Raw genomic sequence first — 12,196 nt, 5'->3', positions numbered from 1 at the left:
GCAACTCTATTCGAAGCTATGAGATCTAGCTTCTTACTCAGACTCTCTACTTGTGCCGCCAATGAGGTCACCGCATCGATTTCATGGATACCAGCCACCTTTTTCTTCTCCCTAGCATTCCATTGGTAACTACTTAACCCCATTTCCTCAATTAATTGACGAGCCTCATCAGGGGTTTTGCTACCTAAGGTACCTCCTGCTGCCACATCTAAGAGTTGCCTTGTAGTCGGGTTCAAACCATTGTAGAAGGTTTGAACAATCATCCATTCTGGGAATCCGTGTTGCAGACACTTTCTCAGGAGCTCCTTGAACCTTTCCCATGTCTGGAATAGAGACTCCAATTCCAACTGAACAAAGGACAAGATCTCACTCCTAAGCTTTCCTGATTTTCCGGGAGGGAAATAACGGGCTAGAAAAGCTTCTACCATCTCCTCCCATGTAATGATTGATGCTCTAGGTAATGAGTGTAGTCACTGCTTCGCTTTCCCTTCAAGGAAAATGGGAAGGCTCTCAATTTGATGGCATCATCCGTAACCCCATTTATCTTCAACATGTCGCACACCTTGAGAAAGCTCTCTATATGACTATTTAGATCCTCATCAGCCAAACCGTTGAATTGTGCGGACTGCTGCAGCAAATGGATGAATGCCGGCTTTAGCTCGAAGTTCTGAGCTGTAATCGGAGGACGCACAATACTCGATTGCGTCCCCAACACTGAAGGTCTGACATAGTCGGATAGTGTTCGTTGTTGCTCATTCTGTCCTGCCATGTTTTCAGATTCCTCTCCTTCCAAATCAGATAAATTATGCTGTTCTTCCACAGGTTCTTTCCCTTTTCTTCTAAGTGTACGTTCAAGCTCAGGGTCTCCTTCAATCAATATTGATGGATTCCCTCGGGTCATAACCTGCAGCTGCAATAAAAAGAAATAAAAAGAAAATCAGAAGGATGATAGAATGAGAAGATATGAAACAGAATATATGGTGAAATAACTAAGAAAACAAAGTGCAAAGTATCTCTAAACGCCTACTCCCCGGCAACGGCGCCAAAAACTTGACAAGGTCCTCTTGCGTATATCCCGCAAGTGCACGGGTTTGTCGAAGTAATAATCCCGGGTGAGCGGGGTCGAAGCCACAAGGAGTAGGGAGTAAAAACACTTAATTTGATTCTTAGTTATGTGAAAGATCAATGATAAGGAGTGTGATAATGATTCAATTCTCAACAATGAAAGCAACAAGAAAGAGAGCAAAAGTAAAGAAGGGGTTAAGGCAATTGATAAAGATGGGGTACCCGGATAATGCTCCACCTAGGATAATTGTTTCAAGTGCAAGAACCCTCTATTATGCTTCCTAATCAATGCAATGGTGAGTCGTGAAAATCCTTAATTACATAGTCCCAAATCTAAGGTCAACTATGCCTAACTCTATACATGTCCAGGAGGAGAAAGCGAACAATCTCAACACCTCACACTCGCATAGAGCTGCAATGAGCTCTAGGGATTCCAAGTGATAAATCTCTTCCTAATTATAGACCTAACCCTTTGATCCAGGTGGAAGGTCCCTAAATACAATTGAGCCCTAGATACTATGATCACCTCAACGCTTCACTCCGTTGCACGCGTAACTAAGCCCCAGCGGAAGTTCATCCCTTAGACCATTCACTCTATTATGTCCGCAAAGAACTCGAGGAACGGAGGTAGAATCTATCATGCCGGACGGGAAAGGGGACGCTCCTGTACCTCTTGACTCACCCTCTCAACCCTCTCCAACCTAGCTTTGTCTAACGCTCGTGGTGTGTCACTCACTCACAAGGTTACCAACAAGAACTCTCAACCCTAGTGTCACTCTAGGAGAAATGTTCATACAATCAAGCATTCAAGGTTGGAACTCACAATAAACATCAATTTATTGAAAGCATAATAAAGAGGTTCAAAAAAACAAATACATCCTAGGGTTCACAATACCCGAGTACCCACTAGGGGTTTAGCTCTCCATGGAGCTAAGTACAATCAAAGAAATATAATGTAAAAGCAATGAATCCATAAAGAAACCCCCTCGATGGTCGTGTCGATGGTCTTGTGGAGAGTCCTCTACTCGTCGCAAGGGATCCTTTGTCCGGCCTAGGATACACCTCGCCGGATCGGTGCCGACGAAAGCTCTCCCAATAACCTTCTTCCAAATGATGCGCGATGTCAGAGTCGTAGAACCTCTCCAAAAACCTAGCCAATACCCCTCAAAACCCTAGCCGAAGCCCTCTCACAAGTTGGGGAAAAGATGGAGAAAAGAATACCAAAATCGGGGCTGAATCGGCTTTAAATAGGGCTGGAATCGGGCGACTCCACGGGCGTGGATAATTTCCACACGTCCGTGTGGATTCTCTGTTTCTCTGGTTTCTCGGCCGGCTGTGAACAGTGCTGCTACAGTACATGCTACAATATTGCTGCAGTGCTCTGCTACAGTATTTGACCTGAATAGCTTCCCAATTCCATACTTTCATCGGGGTAACCCAAACGGGCACACGTTCATTTCTTGGATCACTTGCTTCTTAAATGGTGTACACGCTGGTGGAACTCTTGTTCTATGTGCATAAGTCGGAATGCTCGAGTGTGACTGCCTTTGTGCCCCTCCAAATGGATGTGCCAACTCGAATACGAGGAGATTGGCACATATTCTAGCATCTCACATCGACCTATATCTTTGACAAGGTCCCCTTGCGTATATCCCGTAAGTGCACGGGTTTGTCGAAGTAATAATCCCGGGTGAGCGGGGTCGAATCCACAGGGAGTAGGGAGTAAAGACACTTAATTCGATTCTTAGCTATGTGGAGTATCAACAATGATAAGTGTGATAATGATTACATTCTCAACAATTAAAAGCAATAAGTAAGAGAGCAAAAGTAAGGAGGAGGTAAGGCAATCGATAAAGATGGGGTACTCGGATAATGCTTCACCTAGGATAATCGCTTCAAGTACAAGAACTCTCTATTATGCTTCCTAATCAATGCAATGGTGAGTCATGAAAATCCTTACATACATAGTCCCAAATCTAAGGACAACTATGCCTAACTCTATTCATGTCCCGGAGGAGAGATTAAATAACCTCTCAACCTCGCACTCGAATAAAGTTGCAATGAGCTCTAGGGATTCCAAGTGATAAATCGTTTCCTAATTATAGACCTAACCTTTTGGTCCAGGCGGAAGGTCCCTAGCCACAATTAAGCCCTAGATACTAAGATCCCCTCAACGCTTCACTCCATTACACGCGCAACTAGGCCCCAGCGGAAATTCATCCCTTAGACCATTCACTCTATTATGGCCGCAAAGAACTCAAGGAACGGAGGTAGAATCTATCACGTCGGAGGGAAAGGGGGCGCTCCCTGCACCTCTCGACTCACACTCTCAACCCTCTCCAACCTAGCTTTTGTCTAACGCTCGTGGTGTGTCACTCACTCACAAGGTTACCAACAAGAACTCTCAACCCTAGTGTCACTCTAGGGGAAATGTTCATACAATCAAGCATTCAAGGTTGGAACTCACAATAAACATCAATTTATTGAAAGCATAATAAAGAAGTTTAATGAAACGAATACATCTTGGGGTTCACAATCACCCAAGTACCCACTAGGGGTTTAGCTCTCCATGGAGCTAAGTACAATCAAAGAAATCGAATATAAAAGCAATGAATCCATAAAGAAACCCCCTCGATTGTCGTGCTGATGGTCTTGTGGAGAGTCCTCTACTCGTCGCAAGGGATCCTTTGACCGGCTTAGGATATACCTCGCCGGATCGATGCCGACGAAAGCTCTCCCAATAACTTTCTTCCAAACGATGCGCGATGTCGGAGCCGTAGAACCTCTCCAAAACCCTAGCCAATACCCCTCAAAACCCTAGCCGAAGCCCTCTTTCAAGTTGGGGAAAAGATGGAGAAAAGAATACCAAAATCGGGGCTGAATCGGCTTTAAATAGGGCTGGAATCGGGCAACTCCACGGGCGTGGACGCTACACGCGCCCGTGCGGAATTTCCACACGGGCGGGGATAATTTCCACACGCCCGTGTGGATTCTCTGTTTCTCTGATTTCTTGGCCGGCTGTGAATAGTGCTGCTACAGTACATGCTACAATATTGCTGCAGTGCTCTGCTACAGTATTCGACCTGAATAGCTTCCCAATTTCATACTTTCATCGGGGTAATGCAAAGGGGCACACGTTCACGTCGTGGATCACTTGCTTCTTCAATGGTGTACACGTTGGTGGAACTCTTATTCTATGTGCATAAGTCGGAGTGCTCGAGTGTGACTGCCTCTGTGCCCCTCCAAATGGATGTGCTCACTCGAATGCGAGGAGGTTGGCACACACTCTAGCATCTCACACCGTCCCTATGTCTTGGCGTTTGAACCTTAGCAAGATCTCCCGCAAAAATAGGTGCATTATGATCCACATTGGCCTATTTCCTTCATACTCGGCCTCACAACCCTACCGCATAAAAAGTAACATAAAAAAACACATATTAATGTAAAACCTGAGAAAAGTAATGCTCAACATATGGAATGAACGCTTCGCATTCATATCGCACAAGCACTTATCAAACTCCCCCACACTTAAGCTTTTGCTTGTCCTCAAGCAAACATTAAAACATTATGTGCAACAATGAAGAAAATGTTGAAAGTTCTTAGCCTTAGGTTCACCGAGGTATACAAAGAAAGTATTCTACAAGTAAGGAAAATTTCAACACTAAATATGAAAAATCATTGCTCTAGCTACAAACTTGAATAAAAAAGGACAACAAACCCGAATTTCGTGTAAGTGTGTGAACTCACTCAAAACAACCCAAGTTATACTACTCAAAGTTCTAAGTACAAGGGACTTATTTATCTACAAAAGTGATAAAAATTTTAAAAGATGGTAGTAGCTTCACACATCCTCTAAGGTAGCCCTTTCCAAAGCGGCCGCTAAGGTGGTTTTCACACTTTCGAGGTGGTAGCTCTTTCTAACCGAGTGGTAGCTTTCACTCATCCTATGAGATAGCTCTTTCTCTCATTAGGGCATAACTAGTATCCGACTTGTGAGAGTAGCTTCATACTTCATAGGTGGTAGCTCTTTCCACCCAACAAACACAAATAAACAATAAAACTATTTTGTTCCTTCTTTTCATTTTCCAATTTTTTTTTTCAAAATTTAGCAAAAGAAGTAAATCTAACTAGTCCCTTTAACAACAAACATGAGTTTCCAATAGAGTTCAAAGAGTGAGTAGTGCACTAAGTGTAAATCAGGCAAAAATTCCTATAAATTCAAGCAAGAACTAGATCATGAAAACATTCAATGTTAACAATTCTCCTAGACTTAAGAATATAATCATTGCAACTAAGGTCATTGGCTATGTGAGCATATATCAATCAAGAACAATAGAAAAGATGTGCGCATTATGAAACTCCCCTCCACACTTAAGATGTACATTGTCCTCAATGTACTCATGCAAGCTCACTCAAAATATATCATTCAAAAATAGATGTGGGAGAAGCAATCAAAACAATACTCCCCTGACTCCTAGTGTTGCGTTTGATGAAGCTAATTCGTAGGGAGTAGTGTTCCAACGGGTTGTGAAGCTCACACGGTCAAGTGCCGAAGCACCTTGGCCGTGCCCATGACTAAGTCTCAATTCCCAAGATGACAAGACCATCTGCACGCATACACGAAGGGGTTCAGTGAAGCTCAAGAAAAACAAAAATAACTCGAGTGTATAAAAGATGAAGCAATGAATACAACTTGATAAATGCAACATAACATAAACTCAGAAGGAAAAATCCATTCTGAGTGAACAAGTCTAAAAACAAGAAAATAAAATAAAGTAAAATGCATGAAAGTAAAAAAAAAGTCAAGTGTCGGAGTCGCTCTCAGGCTCCGTTGCTGCTGCTGCTGAAGTGGAAGCATATAGTGGGTCCTCCGGTGCTAGGGTCGAGGATGGAGGTGCTGTAGGAACTAACGGGGCCTGAAGAGTCCTCGGCTGCAGGACGAATGATGAGGTAATGTCTCGCTCTAGGATCTGCTGTAATATGTCAAAACGTGCCATGAACTCTGTGTACTGAGTAGCCTGCGTAGCCCTAATCTCGGCAACCTCGGCTCGGACCACTCCTATAGCATTCTCGAGCCTCTCAAAGCGATCATTGGCTCGAGATGGTGACAACATACGCACTGGGGGTGGTTCCTCGGCCGCTGGAGGTGCCTCGGTCTCCACCGATGCTGGCTGAGGCTCGGGGGCGGGCTGAGATGCTCCGGCTTCATCCTCAGCTATCTTTGGGGCTGGTAGGACAAAGCAAAAACCCCTGTCCGCACCCTGCGGACCATGCCCATCAACCGCATCGTCTCTAGACCCAGGGGAGCGGGTACACTCATCTTCTCGGCCCCGCGAATCGAATCCAAGAGACTCATGCCTAGCACTAATCTCGTAATGTAAGGGCCCGAGAAGATCGCTCCCAGTCTAGCATACTGTCCCTGATGTCTGATGTAATCAGCCAGGAAGTGCCCTAAGTGGATCGATGCAGCGCTCTACCATCGAGTACAAGTACACTGACTCCCGACGGCTCAAGACACCGATCATCGTCACCATGGCCATTCACCGACCTACTCATGATGGCGTGCAAATATCTGTATGCAGGTCAGGAAAGGCACGTGGCCTTGGACACCCCCGGCTCGTATTGACCTTGACCACATAGCACTCTGTAAGCTCTCTGCGGAGTCAAGGTTCCAGGATAATCAGTAGGCAACTGTGCATACTCATCTGTAGCTGTGAATGCCTCCTTGTATAGGCCAAGTAGTACGGAAAACTGTGTAATGCTCAAGCTATGGTGGCATCCAAATACTACAGGCCCGAATGGTGCCCAAACTATCGAAGCTCGCATCGCTCTATCAAACTCGAGCGAGGAGAGCACCTCCAATGTAAACTCTCGGATGGCTGGCTCTCTAATAGTCAGCAACTACCGCCAACCGCCTTGTGAAACTAGATCCTCGATCTCATCGGCGAACTAATCACCCTGCTGAAGCTCCCGCACTCATAACGGACCTGATGTTCGGGAATCGCAAATCGCATGCCCTCGGGCTCAGAGGATAACTCACGTGGCCTCTTATCAGCTTGCTTCTTTGACCTAGGTGCCATGATCTGCAAAATTTCCACACGCCCGTGTGGATCCACGGGGCGTGAGAAACGCACGGCCACGCATCAACAATCCAAAAATACAACTTAATAATACTTCTAACTTCGTTCTAAACATAAATTATCGTTCTAATTGAAGAAAGCGAGTATTATTAACCGGATTAATCGATAGAAAATCACGAATTGGCGAAGAAGATGATGAAAAAAAGGATTTACCGACGAGGAGGAGTTAGAAAATGAAGAGCCGGCCGGAAAACTTCGCTAAAATCCCACCAAACTAGCGCTATGGACTCACGAGAATCTGTGAGAGTGTTTTCAATTGAAGATGAGTCGTGAAGAGGGAGAGGAACCATCCTCTTTTAAACAGAACTCGCGACTTTTGGCGTTCTATGAATCCACACGGGCGTGTGGAAATTCCCCACGCCCGTGTGCCTCACTTCAAAAGCTCCATAGGGGCGTACGCACGCCCCTGTGAGCTCTCGGGAAAAACTCTCACTGACTTAGAACGAACTCACACGGGCGTGCGGAAATTATCCACGCCCGTGCGCCCGGACCCGAGGCGGGCGCGCGCCCGTGGCTTCCCCTGGACATCCGAGAAAAATATCAAGTCTTACGCACGCCCGTGCGGAAATTCCACATGGGCGTGAACATTCACATGCCCAACTCACGAGGCACCCTGCCTCCAGTGTTTTCTCGAGATGGAGGAGCAACACCGCAAAAGTATCGCCGCGGGCGTCGCGAAACTTACCTGCCTGCGTGTGTGGTTCACAAGGTCACCCACGGTGAGTCCACTCCCCGATGTCTTCTCGGGAAAAATCGCCCAACTCTGCGAGAATTCACGCTGTCTGGAAATTACCCGCAGGCGTGCGCCCGGTCGCATGGTCGTCCCACGGGGCGGCCCGCATGCGCGATGTGCCCTCTCGGATGAGCTCACGGTACACATCGGCGGTCGTGCGAGAATTCCACTACGCCCGTGTGTTTTCTCTAGATGACTTAGAAAAAACTTGCAGGCTCTGCAGAAATATTCTGAACATGTTTACACACTCAAAGCTTGGCCTAGTATGCAAAATCTACCAGATAAAAACATGAAATAGAACTCAAACGACCAACCTTCGCCAATTCTTCATAAAACACACGATGAATTTGAAAAACCCCACAATAAAAAAATTGCAACACAAGCATTTAAAAAAATTGAAACACCAAGAATTAACAGTTTATTCATGAAAACAAACTAAACTAAAAGGTAAGAAAAAGCGATGAAACACTTGGGTTGCCTCCCAAGAAGCGCTTGTTTAATGTCACTAAAGCTTGACGTATCTTTCTTACCTCACGGGGGTTCATAAATGAAGGTTGCCCTCTTACCCATGGCTTGAAAGCATGATGAGCAAAGTCTTTTTGAGGGTAGAGGGTGTACTCTGGGGCTTCGGACCACCTAGCAATGGTTCGTCCAACTTCCTTGGCTCATGTACGTCTCCAACAATCTTGGAGCGTTTTCGGTGGCGTCTCCGAGCCCTCTTCATTTTTCGGAGCACCTTCTTCAAGATCCCCGGGGTAGATGTTTCTTCTCCCGTCGAACCAAGCATCATTACTTCTTCATTGCTCTCCTCTTGGTCGAACAAACCTTCATATGGATCCGGGTTGAACATTTCCTGCATATATTCATCAACAATTTCATCAGTAGTGTCTAGAAAGTATAGAGTATCATCAAAATCGAGAGAATGCCGCATGGCTTCAGCAATGCGGTAAGTGAGTTTGTCATCTCCAACTCTCAATGTGAGCTCTCCGCCGTCCATGTCAATCAATGCTTTGGAAGTCTGCAAGAAGGGTCTTCCAACTATCAAGGGTATATCCGCATCCTCATCGACATCTAGCACTACGAAGTCAACCGGAAAAATGTACTTGTCCATCTTGACAAGCACGTCTTCAATGATGCCTCTCGGATGTCGCACCGTTCGGTCCGCCAATTGTAAAGTCATCCGAGTAGGCCTAGGCTCACCCAAGCCTAGCTTTTGGAAGAAAGTATATGGCATAACGTTGATACTCGCCCCTGAATCCGCTAATTCCATTTCCTCACCTAAGTTGCCGATGTTACACGGAATGATGAAGCTTCACGGGTCTTTCTTCTTGTTCAGCATGTTCTTTTGCAACACCGCCGAGCATGAAGCATCAAGCACCACTGAAGCACTCTCCTCCAATTTCCTCTTGTTGGTCAATAGGTCTTTCAGGAACTTCGCATACTTAGGCATTTGAGCCAATGCCTCAACAAAATGAATGTTGATGTGGAGTTGCTTGAACAAACTCAGGAACTTCTTATACTGTTCATCTCCTTGGTCATTCTTCAATCTAGAGGGATAAGGGATTCTTGGCTTGAAAGGTGGGGGTGCCACCTCTTTCTCTTTGTTTTCTCCCTTCTCAACCTCTACAACCTCGGGTGTGTGTTCTTTCGGCATCTCACTTAGAAGCCTCCCTTCAACCTCACGACCACTTCTCAAAGTGATCGCTTTCACATGTTCTCTAGGATTGGTTTCCGTGTTGCTTGGTAAACTTCCATGTGGCCTTTCGGAGAGAGACTTCGCAATTTGCCCCACCTGATTTTCAAGATTGTGCAAGGAGGCGGTGTGATTGCGAAGTGTAGCCTCGACTGATTCAAACCTTGTATTTGCCGATTGAATAAATCTAGCTAAGTGCTTCTCCAAATCCGTCATCCGAGTTTCCAAGCCTGAAATTCTGTTTTCCACTTGAGGGGCTTGTTGTTGTTGTTGGAAACCCGATGGCCCCATGGTCTTCTGTGGTCCTTGATTACTCCATGAAAAGTTGGGATGATTCTTTCAACCTGAATTGTAGGTGTTGCTGTATGGATTCCCTTGAGGTCTCATTCCATTACCTACAAAGTCAATGTTCTCAACTGAAGAAACATCACCAATGATGATTGGGCAATCGGAGGGAGCATGTCCTCCACCACAACCGGTGTAATTGGTCATTGCCGCAACTCTATTCGAAGCTATAAGATCTAGCTTCTTACTCAAACTCTCCACTTGGGCCGCCAATGAAGTTACCGCATCAACTTCATGGAGACCGGCCACCTTTTTCTTCTCCCTAACGTTCCACTGGAAGCTATTTAACCCCATTTCCTCAATCAATTGACGAGCCTCATCGGGGGTCTTGCTACCTAAGGTACTTCCTGTCGCCGCATCCAAGAGTTGTCTTGTACTTGGGTTCAAACCATTGTAGAAGGTTTGAACAATCATCCACTCTGGGAATCCGTGTTGCGGACACTTTCGCAGGAGTTCCTTAAACCTTTCCCATGTCTCAAATAGAGACTCCCATTCCAACTGCATAAAGGATGAGATCTCATTCCTAAGCTTTGCTGCTTTTCCGGGAGGGAAATAACGGGCTAGAAAAGCTTCTACCATCTCCTCCCATGTATTGATTGATGCTCTAGGTAATGAGTGTAGCCACTGCTTTGCTCTCCCCTTTAAGGAAAATGGGAAAGCTCTCAATTTGATGGCATTATCCATCACACCATTTACCTTCAGCATGTCGCGCACCTCGAGGAAGCTCTTTATGTGACTATTTGGATCCTCATCGGCCAAACCGTTGAATTGTGCGGACTGCTGCAGCATATGGATGAATGTCGGCTTTAGCTAGAAGTTCTGAGCTGTAATTGGGGGACGCACAATACTCGATTGTGTCCCCAACACTGAAGGTCTGTTATAATCGGATAGTCTTCATTGTTGCTCATTTTGTTCTGCCATGTTTTCAGATCCTTCTACTTCCAAATCAGCTGTATTATGCTGTTCTTGCACAGGTTCTTTCCCTTTTCTTCTAAGTGTACATTCAAGCTCAGGGTCTCCTTCAATCAATATTGATGGATTCCCTCGGGTCATAACCTGGAGCTGCACCAAAAAGAAAGAAAAAGACAACAAAAACGATGATAGAATAAAAAGATATGAATTAGAATGTGTGGTGAAATAGCTAAGAAAACAAAGTGCAAAGTATCTCTAAACGCCTAGCTCCCCGGCAACGGCGCCAAAAACTTGACAAGGTCCCCTTGCGTATATACTGCAAGTGCACGGGTTTGTCAAAGTAATAATCCCGGGTGAGCGGGGTCGAATCCACAGGGAGTAGTGAGTAAAGACACTTAATTCAATTCTTAGATATGTGGAGTATCAACAATGATAAGTGTGATAATGATTCGATTCTCAACAATTAAAAGCAACTAGTAAGAGAGCAAAAGTAAGGAGGAGGTAAGGCAATCGATAAAGATGGGGTACTCGGATGATGCTTCACCTAGGATAATCGCTTCAAGTGCAAGAACTCTCTATTATGCTTCCTAATCAATGCAATGGTGAGTCATGGAAATCCTTACATACATAGTCCCAAATCTAAGGTCAACTATGCCTAACTCTATTCATGTCCCGAAGGAGAGATTAAATAACCTCTCAACCTCGCACTCGAATAAAGTTGCAATGAGCTCTAGGGATTCCAAGTGATAAATCGCTTCCTAATTATAGACCTAACCCTTTGGTCCAGGCGGAAGGTCCCTAGCCACAATTAAGCCCTAGATACTAAGATCACCTCAACGCTTCACTCCATTGCACGCGCAACTAGGCCCCAGCGGAAGTTCATCCTTTAGACCATTCACTCTATTATGGCCGCAAAGAACTCAAGGAACGGAGGTAGAATCTATCACATCGGAGGGGAATGGGGGCGCTCCTGTACTTCTCGACGCACCCTCTCAACCCTCTCCAACCTAGCTTTGTCTAACGCTCGTGGTGTGTCACTCACTCACAAGGTTACCAAGAAGAACTCTCAACCCTAGTGTCACTCTATGGGAAATGTTCATACAATCAAGTATTCAAGGTTGGAACTCACAATAAACATCAATTTATTGAAAGCATAATAAAGAAGTTCAATGAAACGAATACATCCTAGGGTTCACAATCACCCAAGTACCCACTAGGGGTTTAGCTCTCCATGGAGCTAAGTACAATCAAAGAAATCGAATGTAAAAGCAATGAATCCATAAAGAAATCCCCTTGATGGTCGTGTCG

At 45.3% G+C, this 12,196-nt stretch overlaps 1 non-coding gene across 1 annotated transcript; it reads left to right on the top strand.

The window, feature by feature from the left end:
• Positions 1 to 10,400: 10,400 nt before the first annotated feature.
• On the top strand, positions 10,401 to 10,507 carry LOC120278383. Its single transcript, XR_005541714.1, has one exon. It is a non-coding gene; the product is annotated as a small nucleolar RNA R71 (small nucleolar RNA).
• Positions 10,508 to 12,196: the final 1,689 nt, after the last annotated feature.

The sequence above is a fragment of the Dioscorea cayenensis genome, chromosome 15, assembly GCF_009730915.1.
Source record: "Dioscorea cayenensis subsp. rotundata cultivar TDr96_F1 chromosome 15, TDr96_F1_v2_PseudoChromosome.rev07_lg8_w22 25.fasta, whole genome shotgun sequence".
Lineage (NCBI taxonomy): Eukaryota > Viridiplantae > Streptophyta > Magnoliopsida > Dioscoreales > Dioscoreaceae > Dioscorea > Dioscorea cayenensis.
Note: the sequence above shows the minus strand (reverse complement) of the source record. Positions and strands in the feature narration are given on the sequence as shown.